Source organism: Eumetopias jubatus, unplaced genomic scaffold, assembly GCF_037043125.1.
Source record: "Eumetopias jubatus isolate StellerSeaLion01/CBP00866 unplaced genomic scaffold, mEumJub1_p1.0 scaffold_5, whole genome shotgun sequence".
NCBI lineage: Eukaryota > Metazoa > Chordata > Mammalia > Carnivora > Otariidae > Eumetopias > Eumetopias jubatus.
The window spans coordinates 63,746,420-63,758,611 of NW_028274811.1; the positions used below are offsets into that span (position 1 = coordinate 63,746,420).

Consider the following 12,192-nt stretch of genomic DNA (forward strand, 5'->3'; position numbering starts at 1 on the left):
CTGGTCAATTCAATAATAATAAAAATAAAACTATAGTTGTGAACATATTAGGAATAAAAATGATATTATATGTATCACAGTTAAACATTAAATAAAAAGCCAACACTATTTCCATGAATTTTAACCAGCTCAGGAAAATGTAATTGAATAATAGTAATCATTGTCCAACGAAAATCTCTTTCAGAAAATTACAATCCTAAAAATGTTGAGGAGGAAGTCAGGCATTCTTCAAAAATGAAGAAGGATTAAAGTATGCATCCATGACTTGTGGGATCTGTGCTCATAATGTGTTTGTTCCTACAAAATATGTACTTATAAAACTATGAGACCCATGGTGACCTGGTAAGCATTAAATTAATCAAGATGTAATTGAAATGCAAAAGATAGGATTGATATTTATGAAGAAAGAGTACATAACACTGAATAATTTAGTATAATTCTTCTTTGTTCTCTAATTCATGAAGCTTTTCTTCTTAGGATGCGAATTTTAAAAAATTATAGGAATCTTTGTTTTCCTTGTGGATAATTCTTATAAGACCTTTACCTTTAGGTTTATTGATGTTCCTTGATCTACAGCTTCCTCTCTCCTTCCACAATAGCCACCTACTTCCTCCTACTTCCTATGACTAACTGCCCTGCTTACATCCTTGATCTTATCATCTTTCGCTGTCATGATCCCATGTGTGACCTTGGTGGCTTTCAACCACTATGTCCTTTTGTTTCTATTTCAGGTTCTCCATCCTGTGTGATATATGTAGCCACAAATAGACAGTCATGGGTCAGATACAGTACATGAATGAAAAGACAGTGTTGAATAGACCATATTTAATGACTGTATTTAGATGCTCTTCAATAAAGATATGAAAAAAATTCCCAATGTTTCACAGCCTAGGGATATTTCCTTAAAAAGTCATTGGGGCTTTTCAACACCGTTTGGAACATTCCTTAATTAAAGACATTAGACTCAAACTGGGCAATGGATTAAGACAGAAAACTACCTTTAATGCTTTATTAAAACATTTTAGAAAGCTTATCAAACACTCTAAAATACTTTTGTTTTTGCTATTTCCCAAACATGTATTATATCATCTAAAATATCTTATCTGTCCCACAGCAAGGCAAGATGGCAGAATTATGATACCTGGGAAGGAAACTGTTGCTACACCATACACACTATACTGAGTGCTTTCTTATGTCCTCACTGAATCCTCTCAACAGCCCTGTACCATAGCTTTGAGATGAGGAAACAGATGCCTAATACAGCATGATGTGTGATCCAAAGATAAATAGTGAGTAAAGGGAGGATCCTAGATTCAAATCCACCTTTCTGATTCAAAGTTCCACCATACATATAAATTCTCACTCAGTGATTTCTTTCCGTTCTTTGGGACAATTTCAGAAATTTCTGAAGAATCTCAAAGCTTCCTCATCATACTCATCAAACTTATAGGAACTCTAAGCCCCAATCCAAACCAATCCTGGCTTTACAATATTAGAAGAGCCCTGTGTTTTAACATGAATTTCGTCTCTGTTCTTCCCCTGTCCAGAGTTAAAAGTATGGATTGCTTTTGTTGTCCTAAATCCAAATATAATTGTGCAGAGACACCTAGGCATAGCCGCTGCTCTTCAAAATGCTCTTAATGTTGCTGACACTCAATTAATGTGCAAAAAAACCTTACAGTATTCTGAGTCACTGCATTACCATCAATGCTATAAATGCACAGAAACTCAAACTGTCACCAAGAATATGAACACTTCTAAGGCTGTATCCTTTGGTTCCTAAACATATCTATGAGTCTTTAGCTAGGATGATGCAATGAAGAGTCTTATAGCATATCTCTTTTTCTGTGGTATTTCTTAAAGTCAGCTGGGTTTCCTGCTGGGTGGAGATGTTTTCCCCTTAAGTTGTGTGTCTTGGCTCTTTCTAACAGATATGTTTTTCTCCCACTCTAACTGCTCCCCTTCTCCAGCTTTTTTTTTTTTAACTAGAAATGTTTTTCTTTTTTGTTCCAGTTAAGTCAACTTCTCTACTTAAATAGTCAGCAATCTGTTTCAAGCTGGATTTTGTCCTAAAATTTGCTACATTAAACTTAGAATACCAAGCCTAAGCAAACCTCTTTTAGTGTAAAAATAATCAGCATCCCACACTTAACACGAAAGTTCTGCAACAGGACATGTAGAAATCTCAGTCTGGGACACACTCACAGACATGTCACTCTCATATTCAGGATGATCCCAGAAAAGCTCATTCTTCTGGATCCATGCTTACCATTGGCCCAGAAGTACTTTGCCTTCTCATAGATCTTCTGAGTTAAAGTTGTACTGCAAACATGCTGGACAAAATGTCTTCAGCTGTTTTAGATAGACCCTCACCTCCCAAGGTTTGGCCCGAATACAGCAGATTATTTAGGGCACTGAGCTGGCAGATGGGTAGACATTTGGCTTACTGCACTGCACTTCATGTCTGCATCTGTATTAAATGTGCCTTACATATAACAGTCCCTCAATAAAGGTATGCTGGATTGAGCTAAAACTACTTCTTAAGTATGTTTCATGGACAAGAACTAACCATGGCTAAGGATGCCACAAGGTACCATAGCAGAAACTCTCAGCTGTCTTTCTCTTGTTTTTCTATATCGGGTAACATCACTGGTCGAGGAAACAGTGTCACAGTGGTGCCAACCAGTTTTTACTGGGCAACTAGTTAAAAATCCTCTCCGATATTCTGATCGTGAGAGGCAGTCCATTGTACAAGAGCTGGGTGGTCTGGGTTCCTAAAATGGCTCTGCCTTTACTGGCTATATGCCCTTGGGCAGGCTACTTGACTACCCCACATCTCAATTTCCTCATCTGAAAAATGAAGATAATAATCTTCATTGGATTTTATGAGGATTAGATGAATTAATATTTAATAAGTGTGTAAAACAACATATAGACTATAGTAAGGGCTTTATTATAAGAGTTTGATAAGAATAAAACAATAAATAAATCTGGGGGAATAATCTATTATCAGTCTCAGCATGTTATTAGAAACATAAATATAGAATCAGGGAAATGGGGTGGCCAGATTGTCCTAGAAGCAAATTCTGGATCACAGTATATTTTGGTCACCTTCTCAGGTTGTATACAAAGATAGTCATTTCATCTTTACTTAGAGTAGAGAAAATCTGAAGCACTGAAATTCCCATTTATGGGTGAAATGGCTTACTAAAAATAATATAATTTTATGGAGTTTTGTACATCCCCATTTGAATATTAAGGTTATATTACAACAGGGAAATGGCTCCAAAATAATGCTAAAAGAGGAAATTAGATTCCAAATTACAGTGAGTGATTTATTTTCCTTTAATTATATGAGTAAAAAAAGAGGGATGCATATACAGAGAGGCTCAAATGATATGTGAGTAAAGAAAAAAGTATTGCATGAGGGTTATGTGGGAATGTTAACTCTTTTGTTGTAAAATGTCCTGTAATGTTTTAGTGAAGCATAATTATTTTTAGAGTGTCTAACTTAGGGAAACTGTAGAACAACTAAAAGCATCTGTTTGAGAAAGGTCAAGATAAATGACATTTCAGATGTCTGCATCATGCCCTGACAGATGGCTCCCTGGAAGGGCAGACTAGGAAAGTCAGCTGATTTTCACAGAGATGCTCTTAAAGGAGTGAGGAAAACAGATAAAATAGTGTGCAAGAAAAGTGAAAAGAAAAAAAAAAAAAGACCAAAGAGATTTATCACAGAAATATGCAACACGGCTGCGTCTAAAATGCTCTAGAGTTAGCCTGTCTTATTAAGCTATTTTGAATGACATATTTTCTAACTTCACAGAGCTTTGTAAAATTAACTCATTGAACAGAAGTAACCTTGAGCTAATTATATAGCATTTAAAAATCAAATTATGGGTAAGATGTTTAGACAACATTTTGGTTTCAATAAGGAATTTTTTACCATAACATTACATAATATAATTGTATGTAATCCTAGGTCCATGTAAGGCACGTAATTCACTGCACTTGGTATTTGAACAATATTGTTGGTTATCAGATGTTAGTAACACTTTTAGTGCGTATTTGTAGGCCAACTAGTTAATGTGATCAACTCAATATGAAATATTATCCAGCTCTTATATTTGATATTATCTAGTAGCTCCAGGGTTACAGGTTCGGTATTCTTAAAATACCAAATCCTATATATTCATTTCACCACTCATTATTGCTTTCCTCCTCCCTTTACTGAAGTTTAACTTTCTAATAATATTTTTAAATATTTAATATAGCAATTACTTTTTCCATATTGAACTTTACAGCTATGAGCACTAATACAAAAAATTATACTATAAAATAACCTTTCAAAGGATAGAGGGTCTTTTCTGTTTTATTGGTGTTTTATATAGTATGCCTTTTGCATGTAAAACCACATATAACACATGTATGGTGCCATAAACAAGCTTTGTAAGCTTAGGTGATCATTCAGGAGTATGTTTTGTAGGACACCTGGCATAGAGTAGACATTCCAAATATCTAGGTATCATCTGCCCTGGATTCAAAATTGAGATAATTCTGTACTTAACAATTACCTGCAGTTATAACATGAACAATGCTCCAGGTCAGCCTGAGCTACACCCCGTGATTGCTGTCAGCTCATGAGTGCTAACTTTTTAAGAGTTCATTTAGAATCATGCAAGTTGTTCAACTGCATGTTTTAACTGAGGATGGGAGATAGCATGGTAACTATGCACAATTTATGTTTAATAATTTTATTTTAATAATCTTTCTCATGAAAGTAATACATACTACGAAGAAAAATTGAGGAATACAGAAAGAGTAGAAAACAATTCTGTCTCACTGTCAGATACAATCAATGTTTTTTATTCATCCTAAACATGGGTGTTTTAGACAAATTTGTTGTACTTGGCATTTGATTGGTTACCAGGTGTAGGTTGCACTTTTAGTCTGCATTTGCAGGTCAATTCATTCTTTTTTCCACTTAGTATTTCATCAGTAATTCTCTATGTCAATAAACTATTTTTAAGACTGTTTTTTGCCATAACACACCATGTTAAAGATTTGCTGCAATTATTAACTATAAAACATTTACTCCTCCCTGTATCCTCAATTTCGTTTCTATTAAAATTAATACTCTCAAAAAATCCTAGTACTTTCATTTGACCACATATCTCATTTACATAGGATAAATTCATAGAATTAGGGTTATTTGGTCAAAAGATGTGAAAAATAGATTCATTTTCTAAAGATAAATAATAAACATTGTGAAAATTTCAAGTGGTGAAAGAGATAGAAGGAATTCTGATAATTTTAGATATTAGATAAATTAGATATACCATTGTTTTGGTAGAAAATTTTCTACTTTTATAGTTTCTCTTCATACCTTTAGAATAATTTCTGTCCTTTTGTTGTTCTACATCTTAAAAAAATAAGCCTTATATCATCTAGTTTTATTTTCCTTTACTTGAACAGAGAGAGGACAGTCCTGATGTCTGCCCAGCACACTAGTCACAAGGGTTCCCCTTTGCCTCTCACTATCTATTAGGCAGTTGTGGGAATTCTCTTTCTGACCTTCAGCTATCAACACTGCCCTGTCTGTTACCAATGCCCAGCAGACATTTAGGCTGAACACCTTAGTTAGTGTGAAGGGACAAGCCTCTCCTACTCTTGCTGTTTTTCCTCATGGATAGCCTAAATTAGATAAATTTAGATTTAGATAGATAGAAGGAATTCTGTAATTTTATTATCCGGAGTTAATTCTTGTTGATCTCTTGATACTCATATTTGCAGATAGTTTGTATTCCCATATATCTCCATAAAAATAAACTTTATAACTTGCATTTTTTTCACTTACTATGGATATTTTTACATATAAATAACAATAATGTATAATGGCTGTGTAACATTCTCTATTATGGATACAAGAATGAATATGAAAATTATTTAACCAGTCCCCTAATGACATTCCTTTAATTTGTTTCCAATTCTTTTTCATCAGTAAAAACCTAGAATGACCTCCCATGTTCATATCTTTGCTTGTTGGTGCAATTATTGCTTTATTGGCATAAAAGACCTGGATAGCACATAAAATGTGCTATACATTGTTTCCTTTGTCTCCAAAAAGATTACACACTTGCATCTACAGTATATGATAATTTTTTCTCTACATACTCACCAATCCCGTTTTATAAAATTTTGCATTCGATAATTTAAAAAATGGCATTTTTATATTTAATGTACATAAATTGTGATGTGATGTTTAATTGACATTCTAATTGTTCAGTGTCACTAATATATACATACAGTCTACTTAATGTTCTTTATTAGTCATTGGATTAGAGATTTTCTTGTTGGCTTTAAGAATTATGTATTTATATAGCATCAATATTGGCTTCTGTTATATTCATTGCATTTTTTCCTAATTTGCTATGTCATTTAATTTTATATTTGACACAAAAGTTTTAAATTTTCCTGTACTCAAATCTACTGATCATTCCCTTTGTGATTACATATTTTTGTATGCTTAAAAAACTGTCTAATTAATTAAATCAGTTAAATATGATCTACATGTTTTCCTATAATTTCCTATGGGTTTTCCTTCTGTGTTTTCTTTCAACATCTAAACCATCTTGGCTTTATGGATATATATGATGTGACAAAAAGTTCATACTTAATTTTTCATAAGGATGTAATTTTCTCAACACTCTTTCTCAAATAATCTAGTTCTTTTGTTTTGTTTTGTTTTGTTTTTTTCTCTCTACCTGGCTGATAGTTACAAGGTTTGCTCTTCATTTTTGAAATTAACACTACTAATGACAGTTGTCATCATCACATACCAGGATATTATCTTGGTAAGAGTCTCTTCTATTGCTTTTGGATGAAATCAAGTGGGTCTTGGTCTATTCAAGCTGTAGACATGTTACTGGGGGATGGAGGTATGGTCAAAAGGTATTCTTGTTTATAGTTTAAAATGTTGCTTCTACTTCTTTTGGTTTCTCCCAGCAGAAGGTCAGTTATCCAAAGACGGGCTCTTTTTTTGCTTCTGATTTTTCTTATTTATATTATTTTCTCGCTCATAATTTTCATTTTTTTAATTATTCCCCTTTGCATTCTCAGAGTTTCTCCATTTTGTCCTCAGTATTATGAATTTTATTTTTTTAAAGATTTTATCTATTTGAGAGAGAGAGAGAGAGCACACAAGCAGGGGGTATGGCAGAGGGAGAGGGAGAAACAGGCTCCCCAGGGAGCCTAACTTGGGGCTTGATCCCAGGATCCTAGGATCAGGATCTGAGCCGAAGGCAGATGCTTAACTGACTGAGCCACCCAGGCGCCCTGAATTTTATTTTTTATAATGCAATTTCTACTACTAAATTTTAAATTTAAATTTTAAAATTTCCTTGAAATTTACCTCCATCTCAGCATTCATCTCATCCTCTCTATTATTCACGGAGAAAATTCCTTTAAATATATTCTAGTAACGCATTGTTTTGGTAGAAAATTTTCTACTTTTATAGTTTCTCTTCATACCTTTAGAATAGTTTCTGTCCTTTTGCTGTTCTACATCTTAAAAAAAAAATAAGCCCTATATCATCTAGTTTTATTTTCCTTTACTTGAACAGAGAGAGGACAGTCCTGATGTCTGCCCAGCACACTAGTCACAAGGGTTCCCCTTCGCCTCTCACTGTCTATTAGGCAGTTGTGGGAATTCTCTTTCTGACCTTCAGCTATCAACACTGCCCTGTCTGTTACCAATACCCAGCAGACATTTAGGCTGAACACCTTAGTTAGTCTGAAGGGACAAGCCTCTCCTACTCTTGCTGTTTTTCCTCTGAATATAGGAAGGATAATTATTTCTTGATAATACAAAATCCAAAGTACCCTCTTGTCAAATATAAAATTACAGGGGCAGGCAACTTGGTCTCTGTTGTGCACAACGTACCCGGCATATATAAGGTGTTTCGATAAACACATAATGAACGAATGGTTTGTTTTTTTAGGATTCAATGAGCTAACATGTAGTCAATGTGAATTCCACTCCACTTTGCCAGGTTTGTATTCTAGGGCCAACGGGTGTAATGGGACATTGGGAGGTAGAGCAGTGGCCACAGCATACAGTTTCTGGTTGTAGTAGAGTGACCATTGGGCCCTCCAGACCTCAGGGCGTGCTCTGGGTCTTGACCGCCACTGTTCTGATTTAAGGTTGGAATCCACACACTGTAGTTACAGGGGACTCTGCCCAGGGCCTGGAAAATCATCAATTGGCGTACATTTGTATGTGTACTTTGTGGATGAGGGAAGGGAATCAAAGGTTGCAGCAGAAGCTGAATGAGTTAAAATGATGGAAGTGATCTCCTTGTAAGCTCAACATAGGAACACTTAAAATCAGGCTTGCTTCTCTCAGCTCCAGAGGAACCTTCCAAATGTAGTTCTCAGGAAAATGGTGGAGAAAATTCAATCAGGCTTCACTAAAGCTCTATGTGTAAATGGAAGTCCATCTATCAAGATTTTTTCATTAAATCTCAAACAAGTTTAAAAGACAAAAGAACCAAAATTATAAATATGTTAGGATTAATAAAATATGATGACTGACTCTAATGCACTTGTATTGATTTACTTAAATCATGACATATAAAGGGAAAATAAGGTGATACCCTTTCTCTCTTTTTTTAATGAGGAGACCTCTGTAATATTCTATATACATTTCATTTTTTGAATTGTTTTGCAAACATTATCCTCAAACAATTATAGTTAGAAGTAACTAAAATTAAAAAAAATGAAGTAACTAAAATTGACATCAAGTTAACAGGTAAGCTCTTACGCATTTCTTCAAATCCTATGACAGAAAGAAAAAAAAACGTTTGAAGAAAATTATAAAACTTAGTAAATTCCTAGGGAAAAGAATCATACTTTTCTCATTGGGTTATTGAAAGTGACTTTCTGCTGAGTTCACCAAAAATAAGATCACCCTGAGAGAGTAGAATTAACATACCTTTATGTACATTTCAAGCCTGATTTTGATTAGGCTGGGAACTTTGGCTTATTCCATGAATAAAAATTCAGGGCAATGGCTAATTGAATTAGTCTGCAATTGATAGGGTCATTATTAATTGGTAAACGGAGACAAGAATTTTTAATAGAAGACTTTGATCAAAGAGCTTAATGATATCCAAAAAATATTGTTCAGATATTTTAATTAGAGCAGTGCCAAAGCCCAAATGAAGTAGAAAATAAAGAAAACTACTGGCAAATGATCTGTGTGTAGTTTCAAATAAAGAACACAACTTTTTAAATAGGAATTGAAGTAGTTTGTTATTTTGTGCTTTCTGATAGCAAACTGAGAGAGGAACCTAGGTAAAAATTGTGTCAGCATCTTTTATAAAGCTAAAGATTCATTGAACTGGCAATCAAACTTCCATGCACTTCAGTAGCCAGTATTTGGTTGACTGTTCACTTGAAAAAGCTGTTTCAATATATTTCTTTGGCAACCACTTTACTAAATATTACCAAAGGCACTTATATTCCTTATAATCATTATATATTCTAGAGGCTGACATTTACAAATACAAAACATCTATACACAAAAATGTGTTGATATGTAAATTTACATAAACCTTCTTGTTTTGTGACAAGTAAATAAAAATCGTGAGAACTCGGAAAATAAAACCCCCACAAATTAAAGTATACTGCAACAGCAAGTCACATTGCATATCTTAACTATTACGAGGCCCTCGAAAGGTAGGCAACTTGACTGAACACACAACCTATTTTTATGTGCCACGCTTGCTGGAGGAGCTATGCATTTTAGGCTGATATAAAACTTTGCCATTCCCACAATTTATAAATCATCTATAGAGTCCTGTGCATGATTTTGTTTCATCAGATCGGGTGAGCCTTAATACTAGATTTTTTTCAGTCTTCGCATACATACATTATTCGATGACTGATTTTTAGGCTTCAACGACATCAATATACCAAGAGAACTAGGTGTAACTTTTCCCCTCCTTGTCCTTACAAAAGGAAGTGGAAAGGGTCATGGCATCTCAGGAACCAGGCATGAAGTAAATGCTTCAGATTGCTTTGGAGAAAATGTACCATCAGTGTCAACAGCTGGAAAACAGCCCAGGTCAGCGCGTTGCTCTGAAGTGATTGAAGGGGAAAGGGAGGGATATGGCTCAGCAGTAAGAGCTGCCTGGGGATTATGGGGTTAAGAGCCATTGACACAGAAAGTGAACTGCCCTAAAGGGTGGCTTTAAAAAAAAAAAAAAAAAAAACTTCTGTCCTAAGGACAGAATATACACATAGTGTGGTTAAAAAGGATACAAATTATTTCCGTTCAAATGCATGGTCAGTAACACTGTCAGCATTTTATTTGTGTAAAAAGGACAAGCCCGGCTGGGGTGGATCTGGCAGGGCTGTCTAGTCCCTCAGTACACCAGTCCCCACACACTAATTATAGTTTTAAAGAGCCTCACTGAAAGCCCTGGTTATAGATTTCCTCATTGAATACCCATAAAACCACCGTGTTTTATTTATTTATAGTAAAAATATCCTCTCTATATTCTTCCACTGTTATTGATGTTAATTTCCATCTGTTTTGTTCCTAAGTAGAAATAAGGAGCAGCTGAATTCTTGGAACTCCAATTTCATCAAGCTTCTCTTTTAGGTCCTAACATTAATTTCCCATTTATTCTCTTTAATATAGGGTCCAAGGTCTTTTGAGCTTATTAAGTGGTAAAATAGAAAACTGGGTGCTGGATGCTGATAAAATCTAAATACTACCTGAGGAACATATTTTAATTAGCTTCCACAGTGCAATGTGGCCTGGGTATATTTATAATAAAGCCCCAAATAGGCATATGCCTAAGAGTTATAATGTCATGGCTTGAATATCGGGTATATAGCTTTCGTAAAATATGTCCTTCTTGATTGCCCATGAACAATAAGATGCTAATACTTTCCTTCTTTCAAGCAGTAGCACTATATTTAAGGGACTCTCGTATATATGCTTGTCTCAGAACAAGAGCTCGTTTCTTTGTGCAATCAGCTCCAAGCAATCTCATATTTTTAAAATCACATTCTTTAACTCTAAAACTATTCATGCACTATATTTTTATATTACTGTAAAATAGCTCATAAACCACAGTTTTAAATTAGGTATGGAATTAATAAATCACTTGGAACAAACTCATTATATTAAGTTTATTTAATTTTTTTGCATTTGTATTCAAGAGTTTAAAAACTCTCCAAGTTATAGCTCACTTCACTAAAGGAGCACTTATAGATTTAAATGAAGAATTTCATGAGACACCTCCTACCCTTGTGGTTGAACACCTTTCAATAACTGTCTTTGATATCCCATCTGAGACTTCAGTCACAAAACTGCTGACATTTTTAACATAATTTGAAAAAAAAAAGAAGTGAAATAAACAGGAAGTAGAGGCACAATTCCCTCTTATTTGATATTATAATTGCTTAAGGATCCTAAAATCCAAAAGATATTTTAGTGAATTCAAACACTGATTTAAAGAAAAGAGGAATCATGTAGAAATTATTTGATAGAATGACAGTAAAAGCATAATTTTAGAAAATTATTTACAATGGAATCAATCAGCAAGTAATCAAAACAGAAACAAAAATAAAAAAAAAAAACCTGTTCATCTTCACAAATAGCTCACAAGATTTGTCTCTTGATCTTGTGGCTTGTCGTACCTAAAGAGGTATTCTGACATGTGTTTCTCATTACAGAGAAATCTGGTACATTTTAAGAAGTGCTGAAATATCTGTTAGTTTAGGAATCAGAATATATACTTTGACACATCTATATGTTAGACGGAATCACTATAGGTCCAAGGCAAACAACTTTTTAAAGTCTCCCCTTTCGAGACACTTAGGCCAGAGGTCACACATAAAATTACTACTTTTTTAATACCCTAAAAAATTAAAATCGTCTACAAAATCATGACTGTGTAATGCATTGTCTCCAACTCTTTTGTAATATTTCCTTTAAAAAGTAACAACAAGTGATATAAACAGTCATGTAGAGATTATGCTTTTAGGAGCGAGAAATTCACCATTGTTGGGGAGATTGAAAGGTTAATTGTGAAGAACAATTCCGAAATAACGAATTCTTTTGGAAAACTTTTAGGTCAAAACAACAAATGTGGTTATATTTTCAAGATGGAAACAATA

The 12,192-nt window shown here is 34.2% G+C and overlaps 1 protein-coding gene across 2 annotated transcripts in view; it reads right to left on the reverse strand.

Annotated features, from left to right (window-relative positions):
• Window positions 1–12,192, reverse strand: part of EDIL3 (EGF like and discoidin domains 3) — a 410,994-nt gene that overhangs the window by 21,133 nt on the left and 377,669 nt on the right. The window lies entirely within an intron of this gene.